Source organism: Gorilla gorilla, chromosome 8 (assembly GCF_029281585.2).
Source record: "Gorilla gorilla gorilla isolate KB3781 chromosome 8, NHGRI_mGorGor1-v2.1_pri, whole genome shotgun sequence".
Classification (NCBI taxonomy): domain Eukaryota; kingdom Metazoa; phylum Chordata; class Mammalia; order Primates; family Hominidae; genus Gorilla; species Gorilla gorilla.
In genome coordinates, this window is record NC_073232.2 from 9361764 (window position 1) to 9374867 (window position 13104).

Here is a 13104-nt window from a genome sequence, read left to right on the forward strand (position 1 = left end):
TAAAGACATTAAAATTCATTCACAGACTTTTAATCATTCATTTTATTACCACAGAATCCATATCCATAAGCAAACACTGGCTGTAAACTGCACTGAGATTTGTCTTTTTAGGGTGAATGGACCTTGATCTTTGGAGATCTCTTCGTAGGTCACACGTTCGAGCCTCCAAATCCTTTCACTGTACTGCTGAGAGGCTGTGCATGCCTCGCACCCCAACTCACACAGCCACGGTCACAGCTCAGCTGAGCACCAGCCACAGGCCAGGACTGTGTTGGCTATTGACATGGGTTGGCTGTGTCCCCACCCAAATCTCAACTTGAATTGTATCTCCCAGAATTCCCATGTGTTGTGGGAGGGACCCAGGAAGAGGTAATTGAATCATTGGGGCCCGTCTTTCCCATGCTATTATCGTGATAGTGAATAAGTTTCATGAGATCTGATGGTTTATTAGAGGTTTCCGCTTTTGCTTCTACCTCGTTTTCTCTTGCTGCTGACATGTAAAAAGTGCCTTTTGCCTCCCACCGTGATTCTGAGGCCTCCCCAGCCATGCGCAACTGCAAGGCCAATTAAACCTCTTTTTCTTCCCAGTCTTGGGTATGTCTTTATCAGCAGTGTGAAAATGGACTAATACAACCATTAACACACTTTGTGGCTATGAATCCATTACATTAATTCCACACATTCACCAAGTGCCTCCTCCGTAAGTCCCTAAGGGCTGGGAACGCAGTGGTGATAAGGCAGACAGTGTCACAGCATCTCACGCAGGCCAGTTCCTAATGGACAAGACAGGTGACAGACGGGGTAGAGAATTAAAGCAGAACAGACGCAGCGGCAACTCCAAACTGTGAAGCCAGGGAAGAACCCTCTCAACACAAAATCAGAATAACAGGCTTCAAGACAAGAATCTTCAAGACACAGGCAAAAACCCACTCAAAGGCCCTAAACTGTGAGTGAGAACGGTGTTAGCAGCATAAAATCACCACCAACCTAAATGGCCAGTGTGAGTGAAGACGGGTTGGGGGAAAGGGTCCCCAGGACGAGGCAGTCTTCTCTGAAGCTCTGAGAATGATCCCACTGAAAGGGAATCAGACATGTCTTTCCTGCTTAAACCCCGCGCGCTGCCACCTGAGACAGGAGCCAGACCTGCCGCATCACGCCCACAATCAGCTCATCACACTGCTTGGTCTTGGTCAGCCTTTGTGCGTACTTCTCTCCCTAACTAGATAAAAAGCCTGGTTTTCTGGACACTCTAATTCCCAGGTCAAAAATCAATATGTGACTGACTTGGGCTCATGGCCAAAAACTGAAGGGCTCATCAATGAGGTGACACAGTCCACTCACTTCCCACAAATCACTTTTTGTTTTGCATATTCTCCATTTTAAACTTTTTGGATATTATTTCAGATACACAGAAAATCTGCAAGACCAGTGTAGAGAATTCCTATATAACTTTTACCAGGCTCACCAACTGCTCCTATCTTACACCACTGCTCTCCCTGCTCCCCCATGAATTTTCTAAGTCAAATGAAAATAAATTTCAGATACTATATCCCTCTATACCTAAACGTTTCAATGTATTTCCTAAACACAAGAATATTCTCTCACATACATTTTCCTCAAGATCAGGAAATTTAGCTGTCATATACAAAGTTCACGTTCAAATAGTGTCAACTGTCTCCATAATTTTCTCAGTTTGTCTTCCTATTTTATGATTCAATCCAGGATCATGAATTGCATTTATTTGTCAAGTGATTTTTACCCTTCATGAATCCAAGTTTCTCAGCTTTTTTGTTTCTTGAAATTAGAAATTTTAAAGAATACAGGTTGGTTATTTTACAGCTCGTCCTTTATTTCGGTATCTTCCAGACTAGACTCTAGAGTATGCATTTTAGCAGGGATACCGCAGAAGTCTGTCCTGTGTGGCAATGTTAATGTCAGCAACTCAGTGAAGGTGGTGCTGAAGTTCCTCCAAAGCAAAGATGCTACTTCTCACGTTGCAATTAAGATTTGGGAGGAGGGACCGTGACACTATGTACATATTCTGTTTTCCATCGATCCTTCACTAGTTTTAGTATCCACTGATGATTTCCTGCCATTCCTTCTAAATCATTAGATCTTCTACATTCACTTAAAAATAATTACTCATTTTATCTTTCATCATTCATTTACTTCTGTCAATATGAACTCATGGAGTCTGGCTTGGTGGGTCATAATTCATAATTATAATGGTTTGTTTTGGTGCTCAGTTGGTTCCAGATTTGACACCGGATTCCCCAGCCCTTGGACCAGGGCTCCTGCTAGTGAAGTACGGTGTTTCGAAGCTAAGACTAGGAACCGGGTGTACTGTCACTGGGGGTCTCTGCTGCTGGGCACTGCCGGCAAGCAGAACACACATGCGTGTACACACATGTACACCCACACCCATCCACAGGCACTTCTGTCCCTGTCTGCATCTGTCGGGAGCCACCAGCTCATACTGGTGCCTCCTGCTGCAACCCAATCCCACATGATCCATTCCAGGCTTTGGCCTTTTCTTATTTCTAACCTCTCTTGCCAAGAAAGAAACCTGGCTCCTGTTACCCTCAATATATTCACTAACTTATTAAGCTTATTTGCTTAAGCCTGGAGATAAAGAAATGCTTTCATAATTGCTATCTAGTACCACTGTGAAAAATCTATCAAGTAAAGTTCAGTGTTCGTTTACAATTATTTTTTCATTTTTTTTTTTTTTGGAAGGGCGGGAGTACAAAGTATACATAGTGAAATGTTCAGATCTTAAGTACACTTGGTGCATTTTGATAAGTGGAAATCTATCTATTACCCTGATCAAATCTTTTGCCTCAAAGTTCCCACACATCCCCTCCCGGTCAATCCTGGCCCTCAAGAGACAGCCACTGTTCATTCATGGGGCGTGTTCACTGGTGCTCTTCCGTCACCTGAGACTCGTGTAGATTCCCCATCGTCACATGGACTCCACGCCATGGTGTTCCCTCAAGAGACAGCCACTGTTCATTCATGAGGGGTGTTCCTTGGCACTCTTCCATCACGCGAGACTCATGTAGATTCTCTACCATTGCATGGACTCCACACCATGGTGTTCCCTCAAGGGACAACCACTGTTCATTCATGAGGAGTGTTCCTTGGCACTCTTCCATCACCCAAGACTCGTGTAGATTCTCCACCGTCACATGGAGCCCACGGCATGGCGTTCACTCAAGAGACAGCCACTGTTCATTCATGAGGAGTGTTCCTTGGCGCTCTTCCATCACCCGAGACTCGTGTAGATTCTCTACCATTGCATGGACTCCACGCCATGGTGTTCCCTCAAGAGACAGCCATCGTTCATTCATGAGAAGTGTTCCTTGGCGCTCTTCCGTCACCCGAGAGTCATATAGATTCTCCATCATCACATGGAGCCCACGCCATGGTGTTCACTCAAGAGACAGCCACTGCTCATTCATGAGGAGTGTTTCTTGGCACTCTTCCGTCACCCAAGACCTGTGTAGATTCTCCACCGTCACATGGAGCGCATGGCATGGTGTTCACTCCAGAGACAGCCACTGTTCATTCATGAGGAGTGTTCCTTGGCGCTATTCCGTCACCCGACACTTGTGTAGATTCTCCACCATCACAGGGACTCCACAGCATGGTGTTCACTCTCTGCTCAATTCAAGGCTCCTGGAACTCATCCCCGTTGCCTATTTTGGTTTCAGTATTTTGTACATTTTTCCTGATGGGAACTAGGACAATGTATGAATATATCAGAATTTGCTCATGTTTCTCCAGCTGAGAGAGATTTACGTTGTTTCCAGTTTTTGGCTATGAGAATTTACCCTGGAGATAATATGCATTCTTTTACACGGACACACATTTTCATCTCTCCTTGGTGAACATCTACAGCATACCTGCTGGGCCATATGGTAAGTGTACACATTTTAAAGAAACTGCCACACTGTTTGCTAAAGTGGCTGTGCCATTTTAAGTCTCCATCAGTCTGAGATCCAGCCTGTCATATCTTCACCAGCACCTGCTACCGTCCTCCTCCTCCACTCTTGTGAAGTGGAACCTCATGGGTTTAAGTTGTACTTACCCAATGACGCCTGGTGAGCACCTTTCATGGGACCACTGGGCATCTGTATACATCTGTTGTGAAGAGTCTATCTTGCAGTGGACATCTGTATACATCTGTTGTGAAGAGTCTGTCTTGCACTGGACATCTGTATACATCTGTTGTGTAGAGTCTCACAGGCCCACTGGGCATCTGTATATATCTGTTGCAAAGAGTCTATCTTGCACTGGACATCTGTATACATTTGTTGTGAAGAGTCTCACAGGCCCACTGGACATCTGTATGCAACTGTTGTGAAGAGTCTATCTTGCACTGGGCATCTGTATACATCTGTTGTGAAAAGTCTATCTTGCACTGGACATCTGTATACATCTGTTGTGAAGTCTCAGGCCCACTGGGCATCTGTATACATCTGTTGTGAAGAGTCTGTCTTGCACTGGACATCTGTATACATCTGTTGTGGAGAGTCTCACAGTCCACTAGGCATCTGTATACGTCTGTTGTGAAGAGTCTCACAGGACCACTGGGCATCTCTATACATCTGTTGTGAAGAGTCTCACGGTCCACTGGGCATCTGTATACATCAGTCGTGAAGAGTCTATCTTGCACTGGACAACTGTATACATCTGTTGCGAAGAGTCTCACAGGCCCACTGGGCATCTGTATACATCTGTTGCAAAGAGTCTCATGGTCCACTGCGCATCTGTTGTGAAGTCTCACGGTTCACTGGGCATCTGTATACATCTGCTGCAAAGAGTCTACTGCACTGGGCATCTGTATACATGTGTTGTGAAGAGTCTCACAGTCCACTGGGCATCTGTATACATCTGTTGTGAAGACTCTATCTTGCACTGGACATCGGTATACAACTGTTGCGAAGAGTCTCATGGTCCACTGGGCATCTGTATACATCTGTTGTGAAGACTCTATCTTGCACTGGACATCGGTATACAACTGTTGCGAAGAGTCTCATGGTCCACTGGGCATCTGTATACATCTGTTGCAAAGAGTCTCATGGTCCACTGCGCATCTGTTGTGAAGTCTCACGGTTCACTGGGCATCTGTATACATCTGCTGCAAAGAGTCTCACGGTCCACTGGGCATCTGTATACATCTGTTGTGAAGAGTATCTTCCATGCTTGCAAAATTCACACCATTTCTGGTTGTTTCTAGATTTCCTAAAATTTTCTAAATAAGGCCCTGTGTCTTCTGTAAATCAAGTGTCTCACGCCTTCCAAGTCTGTGCCTTTTAGTTCTCCTGACTCACTTCACTGACGAGGGCCCCAGTGAGTGCCATACAGACCTGAACCACGGAGAATGGCCATGCCCCCCTGACACCCGACTGTGGGGAGAGCACCCCGGCTGCCACCAGAGGAGGGGCGTCAGCTCTCATTTTTCAGGAAGGGCCTTTATCAAACGGAGAAAACTCCCTTCTGTTCCTGATGTGATAGGAAATTCGTATAAGGACTATTAAATTTCAACAGATGTTTTTCAGCATCTTCTGAGATGATAAAATGGGTTTTCTCCTTTATTTTTTGTTAATGTGGTGAATTACATTGATTTTTGAATGATTAGCCAAGTATGCAAGGCAAAACCACACCACATCAAGAGAACAAACTCAACTGGTTGTGATATTCATATCCCTTTTACATATTTTGGGTTTGATGTAGTAATAATTTGTTAAAAGCTTCGGCATCTGTATGTCAAGAAGAGTGAAAGGTGTGAGATTTTGTCTCCCATGCAAACTAACAAGGGAGCCAGCACCAGCCCAATATGCTGACAGAGCTGGGACATTCCCAGGCCAGAAACAAAGGGCTTGTCACACACAGTGGGGCAGCAGGACCCATTCACCCCTGTCGATACTCAGGATCACACACAGTGGGGCAGCAGGACCCACTCATCCCTGTCTATACTCAGGATCACACACAGTGGGCCAGCAGGACCCACTCATCCCTGTCTATACTCAGGATCACACACAGTGGGGCAGCAGAACCCACTCATCCCCATCTATAATCAGGATCACACACAGTGGGGCAGCAGGACCCGCTCACTCCCGTCGATACTCAGGATCACACACAGTGGGGCAGCAGGACCCACTCACCCCTGTCTATACTCAGGATCACACACAGTGGGGCAGCAGGACCCGCTCACTCCCGTCGATACTCAGGATCACACACAGTGGGGCAGCAGGACCCACTCACCCCTGTCTATACTCAGGATCACACACAGTGGGGCAGCAGGACCCACTCATCCCTGTCTATACTCAGGATCACACACAGTGGGCCAGCAGGACCCACTCATCCCTGTCTATACTCAGGATCACACACAGTGGGGCAGCAGAACCCACTCATCCCCATCTATAATCAGGATCACACACAGTGGGGCAGCAGGACCCGCTCACTCCCGTTGATACTCAGGATCACACACAGTGGGGCAGCAGGACCCACTCATCCCCGTCTATACTCAGGATCACACACAGTGGGGCAGCAGGACCCACTCATCCCCGTCTATACTCAGGATCACACACAGTGGGGCAGCAGGACCTGCTCACTCCCGTCGATACTCAGGATCACACACAGTGGGGCAGCAGGACCCACTCACCCCTGTCGATATTCAGGATAACACACAGTGGGGCAGCAGGACGCGCTCACTCCCATCGATACTCAGGATCACACACAGTGGGGCAGCAGGACCCACTCATCCCCGTCTATACTCAGGATCACACACAGTGGGGCAGCAGGACCTGCTCACTCCCGTCGATACTCAGGATCACACACAGTGGGGCAGCAGGACCCACTCACCCCCGACGATACTCAGCAGCATCCTTTACCACTTAAGAGACTTTCAAGCTCATCTTGTGTAACAAAAGTCGACTTCTCCACCTCTCCATACAAAGGCAAGATGTTATTTAGGCAAACAAAATTAACGATCAAGTAAAGAAATGCTTACAATTTTCTCTTCTGAGAAAATTTGTTTTTAGTGACTGTGGCTATCAAGGCACACACTTGCATATTATACCTAATACTGCTTGTAGCCAAAGTCACGGTACTTTCCTACTCTTAAATAATTTATCAAGAGTCCTGCAAGGTGAGTATTTTTATTAAAGAGAAAAGTGGTATGTGGCTTACTCCAGGCTAAGGAGTGAGTAAGGCGGCCTATTCTTGTGAAATATGTGATTTTTCTAATTAGAAAATCTGAGAACAAGATATCATTGTGAGATTCTGTTATCTCCAGGAAGGAGTGAAATGGGTGCTGGGAAATTGAGGGAGCCTTGGAACGGGAATCTCACAACCTCGAATGGGGAATCCAGCAAATGGGAAAACAGTCGCTCTGATTCACGGACGTTTCTGAAAGCTTCACGTCCACTCCATGTTGCATTTGAATGACTTTTCTCCTTGTGATGTGGACCCGATGACACAAGAGAGGTCCCACGTAGACATTCGGCATTTGTCAGGGTCTGGCACCGTGGCTCACTTCCACAGATTTAACATGTTTATGTATAAATTACAATGGTCCCGTGTTGCATTTGAATGACTTTTCTTCTTGTGATGTGGACCCGACACAAGAGATCGCACGTAGACATTTGGCACTTGTCAGGATCTGGCACCTTGACTCGCTTCTACAGATTTAAGATGTTTACGTATCAATTACAATGGCTCAACTGTATAAAAGCTGGTATCAGTTATGGATCAATTCCCTTATTTCTCTCTTGGGCCACACTTCCTGCTTCTGCAGAACATATCACTTGGCTGCAACACACAATGTTGACATTGAAAAAAGACTGTATAAAAATGATGCAGAGAATTCTTCTGAAAGGCCACTGGGACACACACTTTGTTGGTGACCAGCTGTCTACTAGCAGCAGCAAGAAAGACACAGCTCCACGCATGAGCAGCCACAGCACCTGGGTCTGTGACCCACACCAAGACCCCCAGGGTAACGACAGGCCAACCAACAGCCTTGGAAAGTACACTTCCTTCCCAGAAGAGCGTCCCAAGAGAAAACAGAAACACTGATAATTGCAGGCATTTCCATGACTGGTCTGGAACAATGAAACCATTCACCTCCAACAAGGAACACATCTTGTTTCAACTGAGGCAAATAAAAAGACGAAGGAAATAGCACAAAAGCCAGGTTGGTTCTGTCACTTACACACACACAGACATGTGCAGGTCTGTACGTGCGTACATCTATGTATATGTCCATATGTGTGGGTAGAAAATATACTGTCTATGCCTCAATAACGGCATCGTCTAAATTCAGCCTGCGAATTCCTCAGGGCCAGGGAGGGAGTCTCGAAGCCCATCTCTGCAGCACGGGGCTGTGCTCCCCAGCCCCTGCCTGTGGGCGGTGACTGGTGAAGCAACAAATCCTCCCAGCCCTGTTCCTTCTACACCACATCCGGAACAGGCGCACGTACACCTGGTGTAGAAAGCTCCCACAGCCTGAACAGATCATTCGATTCTAAGTCAGGTTAACCTAATCTCTGCAGTGCAGTCCTACGAACAGATTTTCAAAAAGTTACCAAACCACTACCTCAAACCTCACACTTTGTCTACTTGGAAAGAGGACGTGGGACTGGGATTTACACGGCCACCAAAACACTCACAGGGTATTATCCTATTGCCCTTCAGTGCCCAGAATAATCATGTGGTCTCTCGCAGTAAAAACAAAACCACAACCCAGCTTTTCTTCAAGTTGTAGGGAGTTTTACAGCCTCTTTCTATGTGGTCTCTCTTTTTGCCCCAAACTGGATATTCTTTTTACTTTCTCCTTATTTCCTGACTATAATTTACTCAATGTAACTAAAGTGCTTGTGTTAGAAGCAATTTTACTTAAAAAGAATTGAGAGAACTACATCAAAATATTAACAGTAGCCATTTCAGGATGACAAGATGACAACGTGTTGTTTTTTGTTCATTCTCTTCAACATTTGCAAAGTTTTTTTGCCTTGAGTGTAACCACTTTTGCCATCAGAGGTTACATATAGTGCTTGATGGAATGAGGCCATAGAGCACACACACCACCCTCTAACACAGAGCAATCATTTGGGGAAGGATGGAGACACAGGAAAGGTACATCTTGAAGCAATGCAGGTTTTTTTTCATAAAGGCAAAAGACATTTTAAAAAATGTTTGCACCATAAACAAATCTGCTACATTTGGTCAAAAAACTGAGAGAAAACAGTAACAGAAGAATACTTTTGCCCACAAGGAGACCAGCACACCCAGCTCAGGGCCACACAAGGAGACCAGCACACCCAGCTCGGGGCAACTCCAGACGAGGACAGAGAGTGGTTTCCTCACAGCTGACCCACAGGATTGGGTAACACGAGCAGGAGGCAAGCGTGGGGGCCACAAAGATGTCAGACTATGGACTGCACAGCAGAAGACAGCAACACAAACCAGCGGAGTCACTAAAAACAATCGCAAAAAGATGTCTACATTCTGCTTTAACCGGAAATCAGTGGCACAGTGACACTTCAAAACATCCATAAACAGCACCCTGAAGATTCCGTCAGACTCTACACGGAACAATGTTAAGGCAAATAATGATAACGGGATAGCACTAAGGGGTCTTCTCAGTGCAGACCCTTAGAGAGCGCACTAACCCCATCATCAAAACACGGCGAACACATGGAAAAAGGACAACCTGGCCAGGGGTGAAGAGCAGCTTCTGAAGCACGCAGTGTAATTATGAGTGACTAAAGTGAGTCAGAATCTACCTCCATGTGCTAAGTTCTTGCTGTGTTTAATAATCCCAGTCCAACTCAAAATATCCAAGACAGAAAGGAGCATCCGGCCACTAACATCTAAAATAGCAATTAAGTGGACAGCGCTTTGTCAAAAGACCTTTCACAACGTGACACCTAGAGGGGACAAGCGAAGCAACCAAGCCACGATGGCCCCCTGGTTCCTCTCGCTGCTCCTCCTGGGTCCTCAGCAGAGCCGCGTGGCTCTGCTGGTGCCCTCCTGCAGAGAAAACACCCCACACAGCTACTGGGGAGGTCTCTTATGACATCCAGCTTAAAAGGCCGCATGCCCACTGGCCAGTGGCCCAAATCCCACAGGTGAGGCGAGAGAAGAGGGAGAGACTTGACCACAGGGCACGGGGCAGGATGGACCCATCTCCCTTGAGAGCCAACGCCAGCGGATCACGGGGAGGCCTGGCCAGTCTGAGGCCCTGGTGCGAGGAAGGGGGCAGTGTTGGATGAACACACAGTGCTGGAAAGGGTATGAGCTGAGAACAAAGACGTTTACAGAGCTCTGCATAAAACCCAGATCACTCTGAGAAGAGCTCATAAGATGAAGAACTTTTAGGAAAATATAACATGGGTAAACAGGTTGCTACAAAACAAATATTCCCTTGAAAACACAATATCCTTTTCATAAAATGAGCTGATAAATGAAATCTAGCAGCTGTGCAGCATCAGAAATCCATTACAGCATCTGATCAAGCGTCCTCCAAAGCCTTAATTACAAATGCCCTGAATACAGTTTTACCCGGCCACATGAATGAGACACCAGATGAGAGGCCGTGGAATGGAAATAATGAGAAACAGAAATCTCTCGGGTGAAGGTACCAGGCAGGATTGCAGCAGAGTCAACACACGTGTGTGCAAACGTCACGAGAGTAACAAGATTTGCTGGTCATGCTGGACATACAGACAGTGTCATAGACTCCAGCAAATGCCTGAAATACAAATGCTTAAAACGATAGGAGAAAATAATCTGGAGGCTCAGCAGTCAGGACAGAGAGCAGTGATTTTCTAAATATCTTTGAGGAAGAGCACTGAAAGTGGTCAAGGGTACTTCCACTTACAGACAGGCTGGGAAGTGACGGCTTACAATTTCACGTAAATGGAAGATGATTTTAGTTTGGGATCCTAACGCAGCATTGATGTGTTACCAAAGCAAAGAGAAAAGAAGCAGATGCATAAATACTGAGTGAGAAGGAGATGAGGGAATGAAACAGGTACAGCTAGACTCAGGGCTGTTGGGGCAAACACAGCACAGGGGCTCCAAGGAGACCACGCTGCCTGCGGCCATCTCAGGCAGGGAGGGCTCTTGCTGGAGAAGCTCCTACAAAGCTGTCGGAGCTGGGGGTGAGCTGCTGGCTGCCATGCAACACAGAGGCCAGAGACCCCAGCAGCAGCAGGACCTGCTGGAGCCTATGTGCACAGCCCTGGGACTAAGTGAAACCACTGTCCTCACATGCCTCTGTCACACTTCACAAACACAACTCAACAGAATTTGCAGGGCTCAGATCCATGGTTTCTGAAGAAGGCAATAAAGGGTGAATTCGGAGCTGAGAGACAATAAATTGATAGAGGTGCATTTGGTGACCCAAAAGAGGCAGATCTTTCTCGTTTTTTCTGCTGTGGCTGTTAACAGCTCATTCCCTTTAGGCCTTTCACTCTCAGAACCCAGAAGCACCCATCTATTAAGAGACGAGCTTATTCAGGATCAGCTTCATGTGGCATTGAACAGATCACTATTGCTAGTGAAGAGTTTGTTGGTACTTCTTACATTTGTAGTGTTAGGTAAATTGGTTAAAATACATTTAACAGCGTTTCTTAAAGTACTAAAAAGGGATAAAATATTAAAAATACTAAAAAGGGATAAAGTACTAAAAAGGGGATAAAAATGTCAGCACCCCTCAAACCCCTCAGAGAAAGAGGTATTATACAAATGCACCCTGTATGCTTGATGTCATTATTGCAATGAGATATTCGGGAATAAAAACATCAGCACCTATCAAACCCCTCAGAGAAAGAGGTAGTATACAAATGCACCCTCTATGCTCGATGTCATTATTGCAATGAGATATTCGGGGATAAAAACATCAGCACCCCTCAAACCCCTCAGAGAGAAGCCCTCAGAGAAAGAGGTAATATACAAATGCACCCTTTATGCTTGATGTCATTATTGCTGTTACTAGTATTCTAGATTACTATGTATATCCACAGCTTTAAATCTTTAGAAAAACCTATTCCCTTCACTTCCATCTTCTGAAGTCATAAATCGCAATCCATTTCCTAGAGCTCCTGCCATTTGCACCAAGCTCACAGCATTACACAGTCAGCACACACACAGCCTGCGGCTGCTGTCCAATGGCAAAGACAACCATGAGTCAACAGAAGAGAATGTTCCTCCAAGGTAGATACGTGCCTTCACAGCAGCAGAGCAGGAAGATGTAGGTTTGGGACCCAGGCCACACCAGTTCAAACCCCAGCTCCTCTGTGACCTTGGGCAAGCTGCTTAACCTATGTGCACCCCCGTTTCCCTGGGTGCAAATTAGGAACAGTGAGTCCCTGCCTGAGGGGTGGCTGTGAGGATTAAATGAGTGACTACATCAGAGCACTCACAGCAGTGCTGCCTCGTGGCAATTAAAACACTCTATAGTGAGTCCCTGCCTGAGGAGAGCCTGTGAGGATTAAATGAGATTAGAACACTGCAGTGAGTCCCTGCCTGAGGGGAGGCTGGAGGAGTAAATGAGATGAAAACACTCTGCAGTGAGTCCCTGCCTGAGGGGAGGCTGTGAGGATTGAGATGAAAACACTCTGCAGTGAGTCCCTGCCTGAGGGGAGGCTGTGAGGATTAAATGAGATTAGAACACTGCAGTGAGTCCCTGCCTGAGGGGAGGCTGGAGGAGTAAATGAGATGAAAACACTCTGCAGTGAGTCCCTGCCTGAGGGGAGGCTGTGAGGATTGAGATGAAAACACTCTGCAGTGAGTCCCTGCCTGAGGAGAGCCTGTGAGGATTAAATGAGATTAGAACACTGCAGTGAGTCCCTGCCTGAGGGGAGGCTGTGAGGATTAAATGAGATGAAAACACTCTGCAGTGAGTCCCTGCCTGAGGGGTGACCGTGAGGAGTAAATGAGATGAAAACACTCTATAGTGAGTCCCTGCCTGAGGAGAGCCTGTGAGGATTAAATGAGATTAGAACACTCTGCAGTGAGTCCCTGCCTAAGGGGAGGCTGGACGAGTAAATGAGATGAAAACACTCTGCAGTGAGTCCCTGCCTGAGGGGT

The 13104-nt window shown here is 46.4% G+C and overlaps 1 protein-coding gene across 4 annotated transcripts in view; it reads right to left on the reverse strand.

The window, feature by feature from the left end:
- The window catches only part of DIP2C (disco interacting protein 2 homolog C), a 419803-nt gene that overhangs the window by 157756 nt on the left and 248943 nt on the right, over positions 1 to 13104 (reverse strand). The gene's annotated exons all lie outside the window — the stretch shown is intronic.